The sequence below is a fragment of the Chenopodium quinoa genome, unplaced genomic scaffold (genome assembly GCF_001683475.1).
Source record: "Chenopodium quinoa cultivar QQ74 unplaced genomic scaffold, ASM168347v1, whole genome shotgun sequence".
Classification (NCBI taxonomy): domain Eukaryota; kingdom Viridiplantae; phylum Streptophyta; class Magnoliopsida; order Caryophyllales; family Amaranthaceae; genus Chenopodium; species Chenopodium quinoa.
In genome coordinates this window covers 1,540,338-1,561,677 of record NW_018744949.1, presented here as the reverse complement: position 1 = coordinate 1,561,677, position 21,340 = coordinate 1,540,338, and the positions used below count along the sequence as shown (strand labels likewise).

The following is a 21,340-nucleotide window of genomic DNA, read 5'->3' as shown; positions in this document are numbered from 1 at the left end:
CCGAAAATGAACTTTCACTATGAGGTAACGGAATATGACGAGCTTGCTCCAGTATTTGAGCACGAGCCCTTTTAGCTACAGGGAAAGTAGAAAAAGGATGAATTATAAGTTCCTGGTTCCTTGCTGCAAATTCCGTTAATCTTTGATTCTTCGAACTTCTGTCACACATACACAAACAAGGAACTAGAGGACAAGTTAGTAGGAAAAGTTAGCAAAAACACAGGTAATAATGTAATAAAAGGCCAATTCCCCGGCAACGGCGCCAAAATTTGGTAAGACTGTCGCGTGTCTAAAAAAATAAACCTAACTAAAACCTCCTAAAATGTAGTAGGGTAAGCTAGGGTCGATCCCACAGAGAATTGGATTTATCAAACTATTCCTTGCGAATGTTAGAAACCCCTGTTTTAAAGATGGACTTAAATGATCTAAAATATAAACTATGGACTCGAAAACAAAATGAGTACGGGGAAATAAAACTGACAAAATTAAATGATCAAAATCAAGAATGACAAAATAGGGATCGGGAGATATATTATAGCATTGGAATATAAATTGTTCATCGAATAACATAAATTATGCATATCTTGATGTTAACTAATGAACACCGACTAGAATTCAAAACTTCCCTTAAGTGCAAATAAACTAAACAAGCTTTTAGAATATTGTCTAACTAACTAACAATCTATAACAAGCTCTCTAGACTCGAATAATTAGTAGCATTAATAATTAGGAAGTAGCTAACTTAAGTCACATATCTCACAAACTCAGATTCGTGCAACTTAAAGGGTTGGTAATCATAAGCATCGCACAAGTTTTAGTTACCTATCAAATATCTTAGTTCTATTAAGGAGTAGTAACCCAGACAATTACGAATCACAAGATAATACTCTAGCAATTAAACTAATAAATTATACTAAAGATGGCCGGTCTGTAATATATAATCTGACAATTCATACCAATAAAACAGAATACCAATCCAATCAAGAAATAAACATACTACTGTCTAATTACCACATTCTTATTCTCACAACACAATCATCCAATGTATAATATATCTCCGTACCCACTAATAATCTAGCCTAACATACTGAAAAGTAAAAGTATAACAATGAAAGCTATATAAATCATATTACTTAAAGGAAATCAGGAAATAAATATAAACAAGTATGAATCCTATAATACTTGAAGTTACTTCTTAATCTACTACTAATGTAGATGAACAGAAATAAACTACCTCCAAATCCAACTATTGGAATACACATGCAAGAATTGTAAACTAAAAAAAAAAATAGGATCCAGAATACCAAATCAATGAAATAGCACCCTCCAACGAAGTCCCTTATTCTGCCAACCTAATAGACAAGAAAAGCTCCTTTATCCCTGTAGCAATCGAAGGATTATGGAGCAGATAAGTCATCTCGACTTCGCCGTCCTCTCCTTCGCTTCACCGTTGCTCAGCTACTTCACCGTCGCTGCTCTGCTTGACCGCTGCTGCTTTGCTACTTTGCAGCAGCTTCGCTAGCATAGAAAGCAACCCAATCAGCCTCCTTCGCTGTTCTTCACTCCCCTGAGTTTGATGTTGCTGTTTTTTTTTTTCCTTTTTTCCTCAATTTTTCCTCCTTAAAAATCCAATTCTCCCCTCCGTAATTCGCTGCCTTGAAAATACGGAACTCCCAAAACCAAAAGATAAGAAAACTCGTTTTTCATTCCACTCCGTAGCTCCGAGTATTTCGCTCCAATAATTATCTGATTTTTATCTTTTTCTTCTCTACGCTGATATTTGATACCCACAAGTGTATTGAGATGAACTCTTCACTGCTGCTTTTTTTTTATTTGTGTTGGCTGAGTGACATGTTGGTGTACCTCAAGGCCAACGTGGCTATTTGCACTCAAACATCATTGGGCTTAATATATGTGACTTACTTTAGTCTTGTGAGCTATGCTTCTTTTGATCCGAGCTGTGGTCAAATGTATTTTGCTACCATAATCTTCTTCCTACAAACAATAAGAATAAATAGTAGTTACTCGTGTCTAAATAAGAAAATTACGTAATATACCTTTAAACCATCAAATACCAATATAAAATCAAGTGTTTAATAGATATAAATATTATATTTTTACGCCCCTATCATTACCACCGGTTCAAACCGGTGCAAATTAAAAAAAGAAAAAAAAAACCAAAAAAAATATTCGAGTATAAACCCTTTTGCTCTCCGCCTCTTTTCGTTCTCTGATCTCCTCTCTCATTTGTTCTTTTCTCTCCTCTCTTTTCCCTCTTCTCTGTACTCCTCTATCTTCTTTGTACTCATCTGTTCTTCATCCTCTCTCCTCTCTTCGTTTTCTTTTCTCACTTTTCTTCGTTCATCTCCGATCTTCGATCTCTCGTTCTTCTCTCCTTCTCTCTCATCTCTCATCGTCGTCGCCGTCAATGATTCGAACCACGCAAGCATCAGCCACCGTCATTAGAACCAAGTGGTAAATTGCCTTGATTTTTTTGGGTTTAGTTGATGTAATATTGCGGGTTTCTGGGTTCTGGTTTTTTTTTGGATTTCTGGGTTTTGAGTTTTCTGGGTTCTTTGGGTTTTTTTTGGTTTTGGGTTTCTTTGGGTTTCTGAGTTTTTCTGGGTTAAAAATTTCTAGGGTTTTCTTGTTTTTCTTAATTTTTTTTGGTTTTTTCTTGGTTCATTATTGTTGCGTTTTTTACGGTTTTCTAGAATTTTATTACGTTTTCTGGGTTTTTCTTGGATTCGAGTGGTTAGGGTAGGGTACAATGGTGGTGGTGTTTCAGGTGGGCCAGTGGTGAGTTCGGGTGGCTAGGTGGGGGTTGCGGTGGTTAGATGGTGCTGATGAGAGTGGTGTTGCTGATTGGAGTGTGACGGTGGTGGTGGCAGGGGGTGTTGTTGGTGGATCTGGTTTTAATGGCGGATTTCTGGGTTTATTATGGATTATTAGTGATTTTTTTCACGATTATGAGCTCTCTTTGTTGTTAGTTGAAACTTGAAACCCTAAATTTTGATTTTGTAAATACTTGAAAGTTTTGATTAATCGTCGGAAATTGTGAAAGTCAGTGTTCGTTCACCTTTTAAACAATGTATTTATATAAAAGCAGACGTGATTTTTAAGCTTTAATTATCCTATTGCATAGTTCTCCTTGTCATATATATTTTGACTTGTGCAGAAGTACGACGTTTTATTTGAGAGGAATGCTAAGCAAGGGAGCTTTTACCTTCAATCAAAGGTCCATCGAGCAAAGGAACAGTTGAAGAGTGTATATCAAAACAAAGGTCAGGGTTATTCTTGTTAAAAAGCTTGGTTGTATCTTCATTCCCTCAGGCAGTGCTGCTTTGCCTTAACATAGAATATTTTTAGTTACAATGGTATTGTTTGAACAACATTCATTCTTTCTTGTAACTAGTGTGCCATTGCCCCATCAATCTGAATATCTGTGGCTACTTGTTGCATAAAAATTTTGAGAGTAGTTGCTTTCGAGTGGCCAAAATAATGTATGCACGATCTATTTTTTTTCTTATTAAAAGTTCCAAATTATATCTTATCTGAATTTGTATTTATGCATTTAAAAACTTCATTTAAAAACAAATGGTTTTGAACTATATAATTTAAAAACTGCTAGCTATATATTTATGCATTTATAATGAACCTTTATCTTGTCTGAATTTGCTGAAATACAAAACAAATGGTTTTGAATTATATATGGACGCCCCAAAACAACCCCGGCTTTGCATATACTTTCTCCGTTCCAAAATTAACTGAATAAAAAAAGATCGACATAGAGATTAGGAATAGTTCGTGAAATTTGGTTTAAAATCTTGAATGTGGATGAGGAAACCCTAAAAATCTTTGGAAAAGAGAGGATGGAGAAAGAAAAATGAAGTGCAAAGTTTGTATTGGAACACCTAAAAAAATGACAGTGAAAAGTTATTGTAGGTATGCGGGGAGTATAATTTTCCTTTTTGTTCTGGATACTGTTTACCTAAATTCTCATTGTTTTGTTTGATTGGATGTTTGATTGTTTGTTTTGGTGAGGATTAGCTGGGTTTGAATTTAGGGTTTTATTAGTGAATTTAGTAATTAGACCTAATTTAATATCATTTTTTGAAGAATTTGTGGAACTTGAAATTAGGGTTTGATTTGGCTGATTGTTGCTTCAAAAGTTATAAGAATTATTGATTTAAGGTGACATTTGCTTTGCAATTGTAGCTGAATATAAATTAGACTCTCTGATGCCCAGCTTGTGGTTGGAGGTGCTGCCCTACCTATGGTTGATCTTGAGGCTCGAAGTGGAGACTTTGCAGACTTAGATGGAGGATGGAGGATGGAGGCCCTATTGAGGACTCAGAAGATGAGTTGGAAGTTGTTCTTTCCCCAACTGTAGCTGATGGGTAAGTGTCTCTGTGAAACCCTAATTTATTTATCATTCCGTTTATTTATTTTTTTCTTTTTTTTCTTTTTTTTCTTTTTTTTTTATAAATAGAAGCATGTTTAGAGTGGATGATTTGTTTGTGGTTGTGACTGTATGCCAGTAACTTCAGTTGCTGGCAAGGATGGATTTTGGTGATATTTGTGTTGGTGTTCGTTGATCTTTGCAATTTGACATTTGAATTCCTCGTTTTACATGTGTTGAATTTACTTCATTGCGAATTTTGAATCTACTTGTATTTATCAAATTTAGGGAAGATATCGATCAAATTTTCTAGTAAAATGTTGACAAGAAATTCCTCCTAACATCGTTTGATTCATTGCTGATTAAATTAATGGATTGCTGAATTTAGTTAGCTTTCTTTGCAATGCATTTCGATTATGAAGGCTGATTGTTTTTGTTCGGCCCTTCATATCGCCTATAGCAACCGCCTTTTAGTGACGATGGGGTATTTTTGATGTTAAATTGTTGCTGTGGATGCATAACAAGATCATAAGGTTGAGAAGATGTTATTAGTTGTAAATAAATAATTTTCTCTTGTTGAGCATTTGGATAGATGTAACTATTTTAATTGTGTTATTGCTCGATTAGATTGCAGTCCCACCCTGTGCAGCTATTTGTTACTCTGCTCAGCCTGTATTGTTTTTGTTTCATATGCTCATTCTGTGTTGTTGTTTCCTTTAGTCAGCCTTTTTTATTGTTACTGACTATGCTCAGCTTGTGTTGTTGTTGCTGCGCATGTTGAGTCTCTGCCTTTACCTATGCTGATCCAAGTGGTTTATGAATTGTCACTTTAAATGAATACATTCTTTGAATTTTAAAGATGTGTGCTATAGATATCATAATGCCTTGAGTCCCTTGGCCGTAAATAGTTACACTAGGATAATCCATATGATGAAGGGACTCACTTTCACGTACAACTTCTCACTGTGATTTGCTCTGGTTTGTCCGTTGAGGTAACACAGTTTGAGAAGTTTTTGGATGAAAAAAACCCCCCTGATTGATTCATGAATTATTTGCTTTCTTTTGATGAAATTTACGGTTTCTGTTGATGAATGATGGAGCTGATTTCTGCAATCTGGTTGGGCTTCTTGGTTTACAGAGGAAAAAAAATCTGTAATCTGGTTCTGCAATCTGATTTCTGAAATGTGATTAATCGCTTGATTTTGGTTCTAGAGTGTTATCAATGATGCATCTGCTATCTTTTATCTTTTTTTGCTTTTTCTTTGTTGCTCATATTGATGTTGGACTTGTTTGTTTGGGCTCAGAAATGTGAGTCATGTGAGTCTTTTTTTTTAACTATAGTTTTCTGGATCCTGTCCTTATAAAGGATCAGTTAACCTACTGTCACATAACTACATTAGTTGAAGCTGTGAATTGCATTTCCTTTACCACAATGCTGCCTCTTCACAAGAGAGTGGATCAGCTCTCCACGTTGCTGCTCTCCACGTTGCTGCCTCTACTTCTCCCTATACTGCTACTCCCTTTGTTGTTGCTGCCTTATTGATCTTTGATGCTATCGCTGCTTTTACGTTGCTGCTACCGCCTCCTATCTTTGATGTTGGTGCTGCTACTGCCTCCTATCTTTGATGTTGTTGCTGCTACTTTAGTGCTGCTACTGCCTCCTATCTTTGATTGTGTACTTTGTATTTTTTTTTTTCAGTTTTTAAAAGTGTAATATTACAAGTTATTGAAGAAAATATATGTGTTTTATGTATATTATGATTATATATAAGTATTTGGTACAATTTAAGTGAAAAAAATTCAAAAAAAATAAATAAAAAAAATTTATTTTTTTTGGGGTATTTTTAGCACCGATTTTGGTAAAGAATCGGTGCTAAAAGGTTTTTTTTTTAAAAAAAATTTGGGACTTTTGGCACCGGTTCTGAGTCAAAACCGGTGCATATTGTATTGAAATTAAAAAAAAAAAAAAAAAAAAAAGTGCGCCATGAGTAAATAGCACTGGTTAACCGGTGCCAAAGAGGGTATTTAGCACCGGTTAACCGGTGCCAAATCTTTAAATAGCCACCGGTTTTGAACCGGTGCCAAATCTTCAGAGATTTGGCATCCCTCAAATATCCAACTGTTCAAAACCGGTGTCAAAGAGGGGGTTTGAACCGGTGCCTATTTGCCTTTTTCGCCTAGTGCAATTCCTTCGACCCCATGGGAATCCCAAGTACGTACTCGACCTGCACAGGACTCAAGGGAAGCACACACTCATCTCCAAAAGTTATGGAACCATCACCCATCACCCTTGTCAACAACCAGTACACAAACTTCCGGGGTACAAAAGTCAGGGGTATACGTAACAACCCTCCAAAACCCATTTCATTGACCACCTTCTTCCTAGAGTCATCAAACTTCTGCACTGTAGTTGCAAAAGCCTTCACAACATACAAATTTGGGGCCTACAACATAACATTTAAACAATACAACTTCAATCACTTTACAGCGGTCCAAGCCTCACAAAATAACACCACTAACCGATTACATTCCTTCTAGGGTTCTTGTTTAAGGTTAAAAACTACCCTAGACACGTGGCCCAATGGCCCTTTAACACATGGTAGCCTCTCAGAGGCCTACAGGGCTCCAATCCCCTAGTGACACGTGTCCATGGAACCCTTGGTGAGAGACAGGTTCCCCCACTATAAACAGTGGACCAAACCTCATTTATTGGGCATTCATAAATTCACCCATAAATACAAAACACACAAAGCGAGCAATATTCATTGCAGAATTCTCTCTGAATCAGAGATAAGTATTTACCATTTTCGTACAATTTACTACTCCGGACGTATACTAACTTGATCGTCAGAGGAGGAGCTCCCACCAACCGGAGTCTTCGTTATTTTGCAGGTATATGCGTCGGCTACGCATACTAGGGATTGTAACTGTGCCGATGGACTCCAAAAACCCCGAAACATTTGGCGCCATCTGTGGGGAGAGTACTTCCTTGATGACTTCTAAACCTGTACCTACTATTGAAGGAAAACGACTTATGGTTGAGCCTGAGGTCCAGCCGGACCAAGACAGTAGTGACGACTATGAAGTCGACACCTATGTGGTCCAAGACGGGTCCTTCAGAACAAAACACATCCGCTCCAAAGAAATAAAGGAGCGGGGTGAAAGCAAGACTGCTCCAAGCAGCCCAACTGGCAGGCCGACTGGGGCAACCCAGCCGGCAGAAGGTGCTGCTCCTGTCACGAGAGAAGAACTTGTGAAATTCATGACAAGTTTCAAGGGCGAGATGAAGAACCTTCTAAACAAGTCCTCGGGCTCTCATAAGGGTCAGTTGGCCAAGAAGCTTCCTTCCTCCGGGAAGAGGGCACTGAAAGATCGTGTGCCTACCCCTCACCCGAAACCAAAGGTGGCGGATGGCCCATGATCGACGTCTCAAATCTTTGTTTCCTTGAGACAGCCTGATGGATCAAAGAAGACTTACTCTGACGCCCAGATGTTCATCCAAGAAAAGAGAAATCAACAGCTATTCGCGTCGGCTTCAACGTCGACCTACCTAGACAGTTTCCGAAATGCTTCCATAAGGCATTCGGAGTCAAACAAAGAGAGTCAATCGCGCGGCCCGTCCGCACGTTCTGGTCCTAAAATTATCCAGCCGGTACAATACAGGTCACCGTACATGCCGTATGGATCTCCATAATTGCAGTCGGCCCTCTACGGGGGTCAGGTGGCACAACCGGTCTAGCCTATGGACTGCCAACTCCAGCAGCTTAACCTTGGGGAACAGCCAACCGCTTTCTCCAGGGAAATAACCGAGGTGGCACAGCCGACCAAGGTTAAAAACGTGTTGGTCGGTACCTATGACGGTACCACAAACCCAGAATAGCACCTAATGGCTTACACCAACCCCATGTACTTACAAGGGTTGGATGACGCCGCCTAGTGTCGGTGCTTCCCGCCTACATTGAAGGGCATAGCCCAACAATGGTTCGGCAACTTGCCAGCCGGGTGCGTCAACAACTTCAAAACATTGGCGTACTTTTTTACGTCAAACTTCTCCATGAACATTCCTGCCAAAAAGGCAAGTCTCAATCTCGGGGCTATACAGCAGGGGGAGAAGGAAGGACTTAGGTCCTACGTCTGGCGGTTCAATCTGATGAGGATTCAGATCCAAGGGCTGTCTGACGATGTTGCCTACACAGACTTCTTCAAGGGTCTGAAAGACATGTCGACCTTCAAGTTCGGCTTGGTCAGGAAGAGGGTTCCTACCCTCCAAGAGGCATTAATGGAAGCTGAAGCCTATATACAAGTGACGGAGCTTTGTGCTGTGAGGCATCCGTCGGACCGTAAAAAGTCCGAGAAGAGAGTGAGCCGGCCATCCCAACCGGCAAAGAAGGAAGAAAAGAAAAGAAAAGAAGTCTGGGCAGCAGATCGATCTGGTCAGCCGGCCCAGAAGAACAGAAGAAAATCAGAACCGTACGTCCCAAAGTATGAGTTCACCGAGGACTGCTCCTCCATCCTCATGGAGATTAAAGACCGGTTGACTCTTGAAAAACCGGCAGCAGTGAAAAGTCCTGTTAGCAGCCGGGAAAAGAGCAAGTACTGCCAATTCTATGAGGATGATGGCCATGGCACCAACGGTTGCTATAGCCTCAAGCGGCTATTGGACCGTCTTGCTGATGAGGGGGCTTTGAAGTTCTACTTACCCAAGTCCAAGGGTACCCCCAAGACAAACAAGGGACACCCGTCCAAACCACTGGCTGCCAACTCTGAAACAAACGAAGAGACAATCTTCGCTATAGCAGGCGGTTTTGCGGGTGGGGGTCCTACCATCCGGGGTACCAAGGACAACACCAGGAAATTGGTCAACTCAGTAGATGAGGGCTAGGCGTCGAAAGACGCCTTTCCTAAGGTCCTTATCTCTGAAAAAGGACCGAGGCAAGGTCAGACGGCCTCATGATGATCCCATTGTCATCGAATGTAAGGTTGCCAATCAACGAGTTGGCCGGATCCAAATCGATACCGGGAGCTCGTCTAACCTGATAAGCTATCATTGCTTGACAAAGCTCAAGTACAAGCCCAGCAACATGCATAAGGCTCCTCACCCCTTAGTCGGTTATTTGTGTTACGAAAAATGGAGGCCACTGGTAAGGCCAATGAACAAGGGAAATTGACCCCCAATTGGGAAGGTCCCTACCGGATTTTTGAAGAAATCAGAGGCGACACCTACCGCCTGGAGACCCCAGATGGTAGGCGGCTAGCCAGAACTTGGAATGTAGACAACTTGAAAAAGTACTACTTCTGAGAATTTGTAAATTGTTGTAAATAAAGTATATTAATGAGAATGCTTTATTTGTTTTACCAGCAGCCGGCCACTTCTAGGCGTCCTCCTCAATAGGAACGGCTGATTCGGATGAAGACTCATCAGAGCCGGACTCTTCACCGGACTCCTCGCCGTCTAAGTCAAACTCATCAAGAATACCATCACTAGGTGTACTAGGCACACCCGGGGTGTAACATGGTACATTCCCAGCCGGTTTGTCGGCTTGGTTACTATTGACATAGGCGGTCGGATCCACAGCTGCATCATCGGACTGGTAGTCAGGGTCAATTGTCGTCCGTCTAATCCAAGCCATTTTGTCCTTCACATGAACAGAGACGGTCAGATTCGAAGTAGAGTAAGGGTGGTCCAAACACCCCTAGACGACATCCCTAGTCCTAGACTCAGCCGTCCCAGGTGGCCGGCTGACCACTGTCTTAGGCTGTGCCGTGTGTGTCATGGGGGAGCCCATTTATTCTATACAAACTACACAATCGAAAAAATGCAAAATAATTGCAATGGGTAGAGATAGTACCATTTTCAAGTTGTAAAAAACTGAGATGAACTATAGTTGCAACAGCAGCCGAAACTTCTCCAATCTTCTTGTAGATACCCCAGGCAGAACTCCGGATGTACCTCTGTTGAAATCTGCTACGCTTCTTTGAGGACCCAGGCGTTTTTCTGAAAATGGGATTGAAAGTACCCAAAGCGGTTTTGACCGGCTAAGGGTGTGTTGAAAGCTTTGAAAGGAAAGCAAAGATGCCTTAGGCGGTGAAAGAAAAGGTTGCTAAGAAACAACACAGACGGTAGAAGGCGGTTGTGGGTATAGCAAATGCAAAGTGCAAAGGTTCTAAGAAGGGTCAGGCGGTTTTTAAGGATTTGGTTTGAAGTACACACAGACGGTAGCCGGATGTGTGAGAAAAAAAATTTTGTGAACAAAAGCAGTCGATATCAGAGCTCTCATGAATTTTTTTTTGCAAATTTGTAAAGTAAGGAAGAGAGAGTGGGTTGCCTCTATTTATAGAGAAACCCAGAAGGTTAACCGGCACCTTCTGCCTCAACCATCAAATTCAAATTCAAAAAAAAAAATAAAAAATATATAAAAAAGAGAGAGAGAAAGAGGCGGGAAGTAGACCAACCGTCACTCCCCCAGAGCTTGGCACTTGTCACAGGTGACACGTGGCTAAGCCACGTCGCACCTGTGAGGGGCAAATGTTTAGGGTAAAAAACTACCCTAGACACGTGGCATCGTCTCAGAGGCCTACAGGGCTCCAATCCCCTAGTGACACGTGTCCATGGAACCCTAGATGAGGGACAGGTTCCCCCACTATAAATAGTGGACCAAACCTCATTTATTGGGCATTCATAAATTCACCCATAAATACAAAACACACAAACCGACCAATATTCATTGCAGAATTCTCTCTAAATCAGAGAGAAATATTTACCATTTCCTTACAATTTACTACTCCGGACGTATACTAACTTCATCGTCGGCGGAGCTCCCACAAACCGGAGTCTTCGTTGTTTTGCAGGTATAGGCGTCGGCTGCGCATACTAGGGATTGTAACTCTCCCGAGGAACTCCAAAAACCCTGAAACAAATCTGAATAATCATCATTTAGTGTTGGCATGACTCATTCCCACGCTTTATTAGTATTAATTTCTACTTTTCACAATGAAAAATCATGTATTAGGAAAATGAAGAGTATATATTACTGTGAGTGAAATAAACATCTGGAAAATAAACTAACTAATGTATATCCACCTATAGTTTTGTCATGTTGGTGATTAACCCTTAAATTATAATGTGTTCCAAGCATGTTGCTTGATGAGTGTCATTAATGTCACTCTTAAGGGTAGTTTTAGAGTCAATTTTGCTATTTCTCTTAATTTCTATTTTCCTTTTTTTTTATCTCTTCATTTGAGTTTTTTTTAATTTAATCTTAATAGTTTATATTTTATAGGAATTTTTTTATTTTTTATTTTAATTTTTTATTACTTTTTTTTACTTTGTTTATTTATCTTTATTGTAGTTTAATATTTTTATATTTCCCAATTCTCCCTCAGTTTCTTCGTGTTGTAGGTGTGTTCAGGCCATGGTCAAGTTTCAAATTCAATGCAAGTTCGGAGTTTCGGTCACATGCACATCACTAAACAAGCTGCTACCCCCAACCTTAACCATCACCACTCCATCTTCTAAAACTCCACCACTCATCATCTCCTTTCGAATTCTTGCTGCCTCGCTCAACACAAACCCATCAACACCTCCATTTCTACAACGGCAACCCGCAGACAGCAACAACAATAATCAACCTTCGCAACCACCTCTTAATTCCCACACAAACACCGAGCCAACACCCACACCTCCAGCATCCCTAGCAGCTCCAGCTGCCACCAACCTCCCACACCAACAAGCAACGCAACCCACAACACAACCACCTCATAATTCCACCACTACCCTGCTCACAAAGTCAACTACAACACCTCCTCCGAGTTCTACCTTTTTCTCCACCATCTCAACCACCTTCCCGCCACCAACAATCATCAATTGGCCGGCCCTTCTCCCAATTCACCGCATCTCCAATCAAGCCTGCACCAGGTCGCCTCTAACACCACCTATAAAAACATCAAATCGCAGCCCATCAACTGCCACCTCTCACCTCACGCAACAACAATTGCATCAATAATAACGACGACAACAGCAGCAAAGAAACATTACAACGTATCAATTACAGCTCGCAGTAGCCACACGTACAGAGCAAAACTAATTCAGTGAAGTTCGACAAAACCAAGGGTAGGTTCGGATGAAGTATATTCTAATGTCTATTTTCATATTGCAGAAAGAGGTGGTTATGGTGATGAAAGATACAAGCTTCTTGAATTCCAGGGGAAGGTCAGAGAAAATATCAGGCTCTTCATGATGCCTCATGAAAGGTAGTTTTTCTATTCATGATTCCTAAACAACATTTAGCCTATGTTGTTTATGCCATATTGGTAAGTTAAATAGGTTTGATAGAGTGGTGACTTTTTCTTGCATTGTGCCAAGTGCAATATTATGTAGTACAGGTCATTGTCATTTTCTTAAACATTTTTTAGTTTCTTTTAAATGTTGTTTCCTCTCCTTTCATAATGTAATTGTTAACATGTGCAACAGCTCTTCTTGGATGAGGTTTTTTTTTTTTTTTTAAAAAAAAAAAAAATTTATTTTATATATATATATGTGGGATCATTTGAGACCACATCCCTTATTTGAGAACCTGGTTATGTGAGGACATATTACAACCATTGGATCAATAGCATCCAATGATCACCATTTATCCCGCTCAAATATAATTTCAAAAACAAAATCAGCGTTTTCTCTCTCCCCCTTCATTTTGCAAGTTATTTTCTCTCTCCTCCATCAAAACCATTGTTGAAATTCCCTCAAATGCAGCTATTCTCTCTCATCTCCCTCTAGATTTCCAGCAAAACCTACTTGTTTCCCCTTCTTTCTCTTAAAACCCTAAAATCAATCGGCGATCGACGCATCAAAGATCAGGTAATCTGTCTAGTGGTTCCTGCTCATGTATTTGGTCTTGTGTATGGTGAAGGTCGTGCTAATCTGTCTCGTCTGAAACAAGTAATCAATTCCTGATCATTGACCTTGATGTTTTTGCTGATCAATTTCTACTAAAGGTTTCTTGATTCTGAGTAAATTTCTTGAAATTCCCAGCATTTTGCTAATTTTTGATTCTAGTATGAATTGTTGCTTGAGTTGAAAGATGTTTGTAGAATTCAATTGAGATTGGAATGGAAAATTAGGAGTGAAAATGAATTCGCAGTCGCAGAGGCGGTTGGTGACTTCTCGTGACTTGGTTGAAGAAGCTAAGAAGCGAATTGTCATTCTTTCGATATGTGTTGTCGGTCTTTCTTACCTCATGTCCTGTAAGTTCACTCAATCTTTGCTATTTTCAGAGTTTTTTTGCTTTCAATTAGCTTCTACTGATTTTTGTTTGCTTCAGTTTGTTTAGTAATTGTCGCTTTTAATGATACTTCTATGTTTTACTTGAGTGTTGGGAGTTTGGGACACTGCCGTCATTGTAATTCGTTTTGGGTTTAGGATTATACTGCTTATACTTCGTGCATTTTATGTATTATTGCCTTTTACACTATGTTTAGATAGAGAGAATTGGAGGGAAAAAAAGAGAAGAGAAAAGGAAGGATACACAATCCTTTGTTTGGATACTTAATGGAGGGAATGGGAGGGAATTGGAAGGATCCATTATCCTTCCCCTTTAAGAAACTGAATTCCTCCATTGTTGGAGATATGTGGTAGGAAAACGAAAGAGGAATGGAATGGAATTTTGAGTTATTGTATTGGTGATCAAAGTTGACAAGAAATTTAAGAATAGTGCATATTATGTGATACGATGGAATGGAATACAAATTATTTAAATAATCCGCGGATTTTGAAAGTCTCATGCCAATTTTAACGGTCTATTAGTTGTCACTGGAAGTTGTTTCGGGTAGAATTGAAATACTTTTGAGAAAATCATCTACTTCGAGATGGAGAAACGTTACTTTATAGTTTGAAAATAGTGACAAGATAAGCCTTTACATATAAAATCATGGATTGCAGGAAGTAAGGTATCTAATTTTTATGTTTCAATAGAGTTCATCTTAAATGATTTTCTCCATTTATCATTAATTGGGCATTTAATGTGTTTATTGTGTTATATGACGGTCATATCTTTCGAATTTTCCTTCTATACTTTTACATGTTATCGTACATGGACGTGGATGCTAGAGTATATAAATTGTTTTACTGATACATAATAAGAATTTTCAAAAAGGTGTTGGATGCTTCTAAGGAGTTTGATTCTTACGGTGAGTGAGTGACTGAGTCTATGCAACATAAAATTGGATTATTTATAGTATTCTTTTTATCACTTATTGAATTCTTGAATAACTTTAGGTTGTAGAGCAAACTTTTTTGTTACTTCCTATTGTGACATATTTGAACATATAATTATATTTATGCTATGTTGATGCTTTTTTCATGGTACATGATTGACCATATCTTTCTCATTCCATTTACATATAGCTAGACTAGCTTCTAAATCTGTGTGATGCACGAGTCAAAGGAAAAAATAGTGTTTGGTTGTTGAGGTTCATAGTTATGGTTGTGGTCAATTTTTAGTAGTGATTATAGTTCAACTATTGAGAGTTAAATAAAATTGGTTTTTTCCAAAGTGTTAGGTTACTTAGTGCTGATTGTTACTCCGTTTAATATAGCAATATTGGATCAATGCTTTGAATCAAATACTCTAAACTAGATGCTCTATCATATATGAATATGATTCTGAAGATGATACTTTAATTAATATTATTCACAGTCTGACACTCGTCAATACTCTAGTCTTACAATCTCATGAGCCACATTTTATATTAGTTCCTACTTTAAAAGTATATAATGTTGCAAGTACCTGCATAAGGTGCATATATCTGACACTCCCCATGGCATCCTCACCATGCTATTATTGTTTATACTATGACATTCATTTTCTTAGTTTCTTCCTGAATAGTGGAGTGTTTAATTTCTTTGTCTAAGCCTGTTGTATAGATACTCTATGGTGAATTGAGAAACCGGAAAAACCTCCGTTTTTGGTGTGATCATTTTCTTGCAGGAGAATTTGCAACAGCGAGGGCAACATCTGCTGCTGGCACAATTATGGTTTTGACTTACATTTCTTTCCCTTCCTATTTTTCCTCTCTTTCTAACCTTAAGTATAAAATTCATTCTTTGATTTGCATGTGTGATTATTTGATCCAGGCATTGACTACAATGGCCACATCTAGCGTTGAAGAAGTTGCCCCAACTGGACCTGGAATACGATTTTTCCATCTTTATATGAGTAAATGAACAAAAGAAATGGTAATTTAGTAACTCCCACATTTTTCCAGCTTGCTGATTTAATGAATAATTAAACAAATTTTTGCTTATTTGCTGATTTATTCTTTACTATTTTGTCCAAAATGAGCAAATAATTTGTCAAAATGAGCAATTAATTTTTTGCTCATTTGTCAAATGAGCAAACTATTTAATGCTCATTTGTCAAATGAGCTAATGATTCTTGCTCATTTTGTCAAATTAATGCTCATTTGTGAGTGTGTTTGAATATTTTAAATACGTTAGCTTACTAGCTCAAGGGTAGAGAATTGTGCAAGTGCACTAAAGATGTGGGTTCGAATCCCACGTAGGTTCATTTATGTAAAGTGGAGATACAAGTTTGTATGAGAGTTTAATTGTAACAAAGTTTATATAGTTATAAATCATTTCAAATCAGTTTTTTGCTCATATAATTTAATTAGTACGAATTTGATTATTTTTTTATTAATTAATTTTATTTATAGAGATAACCTATGTAGGAATTGAACCTACATCCCCTATGCAATTGCATAGTGCTCTACCAATTGAGCTAATAGGTTTTATCATATGTTTTAAATCATTTTCTATGTTATAAATTTTTAATCAGTTCATTTGATAAATTAACAAATTAAAGAATTGTTTTCTCATTTGATAAAATTAACAAAGAATTGTTGCTCATTTGATAAATGAGCAAAGATTTGTTTGCTCGTCTGATAAATGAGCAAAGAATTATGTGCTCATTTGATAAATGAGCAAATAATTGCTTGCTCATTTGACAAATGAGCAAAGAATTATGTGCTCATTTGATAAATGAGCAAATAATTGCTTGCTCATTTGACAAATGAGCAAGATTTATTTTAGTTTGATTGCTTGCTCATTTGTTTGCTCGTCTGATAAATGAGCAAAGAATTAGTTTAATCATTTGACCAAAGCTCTTATCTTACATCACAACTCCACCCCCACCTTACACTACAACTCCACCCTCACCTTACCCAATCACACGCACATCTCCACCAAAGGTCTTATCTTACACCACAACTCCATCCTCTCCTTACGCAATCACACGCACAACAACAACAATATAACACCACAGTAGGCCACACATCCTAATATCTGCGCCACCAACCATGTCGTGCTACCAACAATTTTGCAGCCATCATTCCGAGCCAACACTAAGCTGCTCCTACAGTCCTCACAGGCACGCCACACATTGTAGCACACCAATTGCTCGTCTAATAAATTAGTAAAGAATTATGTGCTCATTTGATAAATGAGCAAAGAATTGTTTGCACATTTTGTATATGGACAATGAATTTTTGCTCATTTGACAAAATAAACAAAGAATTGTTCCTTATTTGACAAAATGAACAAAGAATTGTTGCTCATTTATCAAATGAGCAGAGAATTGTTTGCTCGTTTAATAAATGAACAAAGAATTGTTTGCTCATTTGATAAATGAAAAAAGAATCGTTTGCTCGTTTGATAAATGAACAAAGAATTGTTTGCTCATTTTGACAAAATGAACAAAGAATTGTTTCTCATTTGATAAATGAACAAAGAATTTTTTGCTCATTTGATAAATGAGGAACGAATTATTTTCTCATTTGACAGATGAGCAAAGAATTGTTTGCTTATATGATAAATACCAAGATCATCATCTGTTCGAATACCACCAACTAAGACATTAACCAAACTACCCCCGTCTGCCACACCAATCTGACTACCCCTAATAACAAAGGGCAGTTCATTTTCCGCATCAAAAGTATCTGAAGTATTACCTACGAACTCATTCAAAACAAACTCATTGATAATAGAGTACCAAGTCACAAGATTTTCTAACAAGCAGTTTATCAAACACCTTGTATGCACTATTAGGATATTCATAAGTATCATAAAAATGCACCAATAACCCAATTTAAACCAAGTTTTAATTACAGAATCCATAACAAAAATTAATCAACTAAGTAAAAGGATTATTTCAACACAAACAAGATAATGATAAACAACAACAAAGTGTAAATTTGAAAATACTGACAAAAATTAAGAAAATTATATTCGGAAAAAACTAACATAACATTTGTTGATTATTTACCCCTGTATAATCTATGAAACTTGTTGATTCTTGTTGCTGTTGAAATCTGACAAAAATCAAACGGAATTGTGTTCGAAATCTTTGAATCTCATTGAAATTGAAGCTCGTAGTTTCTTCACTCTGTTTTTCTGAGTAGCAGCAAGTATATGGATGAAAAGTTTGGATTTATTAGAGCCGTTGATATCGTTATATCCTAAGGCTTAGATTTGTTCTCATATATTAGGAGTGTTCTCATCGGATCCCGGCCCTATACATATGTATATGTATATGTATATGTATATGTATATGTATATGTATATGTATATACATGTATTTATATATACAAACACACACACATATATATATATATATATATATATATATATATATATATATATATATATATATATATATATATATATATATATATATATATATCTTCCAATTATGTCGCACGAGAAAGTTACCGTTTTACATACGAGGATTTGTCATTTTTTTGGAAAGGAAGGAGATTTTTTTTTTGCCATAATTTTTTGCCATAATTTCCCTAGGATTTATGTCCTTTTTTGCTCTTTCCAGCCTGGTTTCAAGGTAATAGAGAAGAGGAATGTGGACTTGATAGCTAGAGGTATTGAAAGAGACAAGGAAAACCTATAGCTATTCCGGTGGTTGGCTTGATCATATCGTTTTGTCCTTGTGAGTTTTGATATATTATCTCTAACTATATGGTTGAAGTAATTATGCCTATATGTAATTCATAATGTTGTAGCATTACTATGATAAGTTATCTATGATATAGATTTTCTCCTAAAATGGACTGGTTAGTTAAATTATTAGAAACCTTCAGTACTAAACAAAGAAATTGCACTAATGACCAAAATCTAAGGGTTTGTTCGGTATCGCTGTGGTTTTCTGTTTTTTGGTTTTTTGTTTATCAAAACCATGTGATATATGTCATATAGAGAGTGTTCTGTTTTTGCCTTTGTCATTGTCTAATTTGAATCTTGTGGTGATCAAAGTGTATCACAAGACTCTTACATTGTTTAACCTATGGCAGGTTATATGTTATTTTGATGTTTTATTTTAAATCCTGTTTTTGTGTTAATGTCTCAAATCTGTTATTGTAGAGAATATTTCAACACTCAACTTTGAGCCCCATTGTAATCATGCACTTTGTTTAGGTAAAAATACCCTATGCCACGTGGCCCAGTAGAATCATGACACGTGGCAGCCCACCAGAGGCCCAACGGGATCCAATCGGATGCTGACACGTGGCATAAAAACCCTAATCAGGGAACTTGTCTCCCCCACTATAAATAGAGGAATCCTCCTAATTTATTGGGCATTCAAAAAAAATACATACACAAAACCCGAGCAATATTAATTGCAGAATCTCTCTGAATCAGTGAGAAATACCTATTTACTTTCCGCACGTTTACCCATCCGAAAATCATACTAACTTGATCGTAGGAGGCGGAACTCCACCCAACCGGAGTTTCGTGGTTTTGCAGGTACAGAAGTCAGGCGCGCATACTCCGTATTGTAACTCTCCTGAGGGACTAAAAACACCCGAAACATTTGGCGCCGTCTGTGGGGAGAGTACTACTAAGATGACATCTGATGCTGTACCGAATGTAGAGGGCAGCCGGCCTCCGGCTGACCCTGAGGTCCATACGGACCATGAGAGTGGCAATGGGGACAACTACAACGTCGAAACCTACATGGCCCCAAACGGGTCATTCCTATCTAGGCGCACCCGTTCCAAGGAAACAAGGGAATGGGGTCACGATAAAGTTGGTCCCAACAACCCAGGCGACAAGCCTGTGGGACAACCCTAGGTGGCGGAGGGTGCTGCCCCCGTCACCAGAGACGAACTCATGAATCTAATGACTAGTTTCAACGGGGAAATCATGGATATAATCAAGAAGTCAGCCGGCTCCAGCAAGGGTCAGTCGGCAAAGAAGCCTTTCCCTCCAGGAAGAAGCAAATCAAAGACCCGGTGCCTACTCCGCATCCCAAACCCAAGGGGACCGATTGGCCCCTGATCGACCTCTCGAAACTTTGTTTCCTCGAATCGGGGCAACGGAAGGCCATCCGGCATACACAGCCGGATGGGTCAAAGAAGACTTTCTCTGACGCCAGGTTGTTTATTCAGGAGAAGAGAAGTCAGAGCATGTCTCAGTCGGCCTCAACGTCGACCTACTCAGACAGTTTCCGAAATACTTCAATGAAGCATTCAGAGACGCAGCAGGGGAGTCAATCACGCAGCATGTCTGCACGTACTGGCCCTCATCTGATCCAGAAGGCTCCGTATGTGCCCCAACAGCCATACGCCCCGTATGGATCTCCATTCATGCAGTCGGCTCCCTTTGGGGGTCAGGCGGCCTACCAGGTCCAGCCCATGGACTGGCAGCTCCAACTGCTAAACCTTGGGGAACAGCCTTCGGCTTTCTCCCGGGAGATAACCGAGGCGGCACAGCCGGCCAAGGTTAAAAATGTGTTGGTTGGTGCCTACAACGGTACCACCAACCCGGATGACCACCTAATGGCATACACCAACCTCATGTACCTACAGGGGTTGGATGACGCCGCCTGGTGTTGATGCTTCATTGAAGGGCATAGCCCAGCGATGGTTCGGCAACTTGCCGGCTGGGTGCATCAATAACTTTAAGACGCTTGCATACCTGTTTTTGTCCAACTTTTCCATGAATATCCCTACTAAAAAGACAAGTCTCGACCTAGGGGCTATCCAGCAGGGTGACAAGGAGGGACTTCGGTCCTATGTCAGGCGGTTTAATCTGATGAGAATTCAGATTCAGGGGCTGTCTGACGAAGTTGCATATACAGACTTCTTCAAGGGTCTGAAGGATAGGTCAGCTTTCAAATTTGACCTGGTCCGTAAGAGGGTAGTCACCCTCCAAGAGGCGCTGATGGAGGCGGAGGCCTATATACAGGCAACTGAGCTCTGCTCTATCAAGCATCCGTTGGAACCCTAGCGGTCCGACAGGAGGGACAGCCGGCCTAACCAGCCGGCCAAAAAAGAAGAGAATAAAAGAAAAGAAGTCTGGGCAGCTAACCTCCCAGGTAAGCCGTCCCAGAAGAAGCAAAGGAAGTTGGAACCGTACGTCCCTAAGTACGAGTTCAACAAAGACTGATCCTCCATCCTCATGGAGATAAAGGACCGGTTGACAATCGAAAAACCGGCTGCAATGAAAAGCTCTATCAAGAACAGAGACAAAAACAAGTATTGCAAGTTCCATGAGGACGTCGGCCATGACACCAATGGTTGCCATAACCTCAGGCGGTTATTGGACCGTCTGGCTGATGAAGGGGCCCTGAAGTCCTATCTGGTGAAGTCCAAGCGCAATCCCTAATCAAATGGAGGACAGCCGTCCAAGAAACCGGTTGCTAGCTCTGAAACGGATGAAGAGCTTATCTTCACCATTGCAGGCGGCTTCGCAAGCGGAGGTCCTAATATCCCGGGTGCCAAGGATAATATCCGAAAATTATCCAACTCAGAAGATGAGGGCCAGGCGTCGAAAGACACCTTCCCTGAGGTCTTCATCTCAGAGAAGGATAGGGGCATGGTCAGGCGGCCTCACGATGACCCCCTTGTCATCGAATGCAAAGTTGCCAATCAACG

General features: G+C 39.2%; 1 protein-coding gene across 18 annotated transcripts in view; it reads left to right on the top strand.

Moving 5' to 3' along the window:
* The first annotated feature begins 2,270 nt into the window (after window positions 1-2,270).
* Window positions 2,271-21,340, top strand: part of LOC110706249 — a 56,454-nt gene continuing 37,384 nt past the window's right edge. For 11 of the 18 annotated variants that reach the window (XR_002508300.1, XR_002508298.1, XR_002508299.1 and 8 more), the window contains exons 1-7: window positions 2,271-2,475; window positions 3,179-3,284; window positions 4,234-4,400; window positions 11,786-13,642; window positions 15,385-15,431; window positions 15,531-15,632; window positions 18,277-18,393. The gene's annotated coding sequence lies outside the window, so the exon portion shown is untranslated. Of the gene's footprint in view, window positions 2,476-3,178; window positions 3,285-4,233; window positions 4,401-11,785; window positions 13,643-15,384; window positions 15,633-18,276; window positions 18,394-21,340 lie in introns of all 18 variants that reach the window. The other 7 variants (XM_021884145.1, XM_021884141.1, XM_021884142.1 and 4 more) reach the window with 7 other exon arrangements.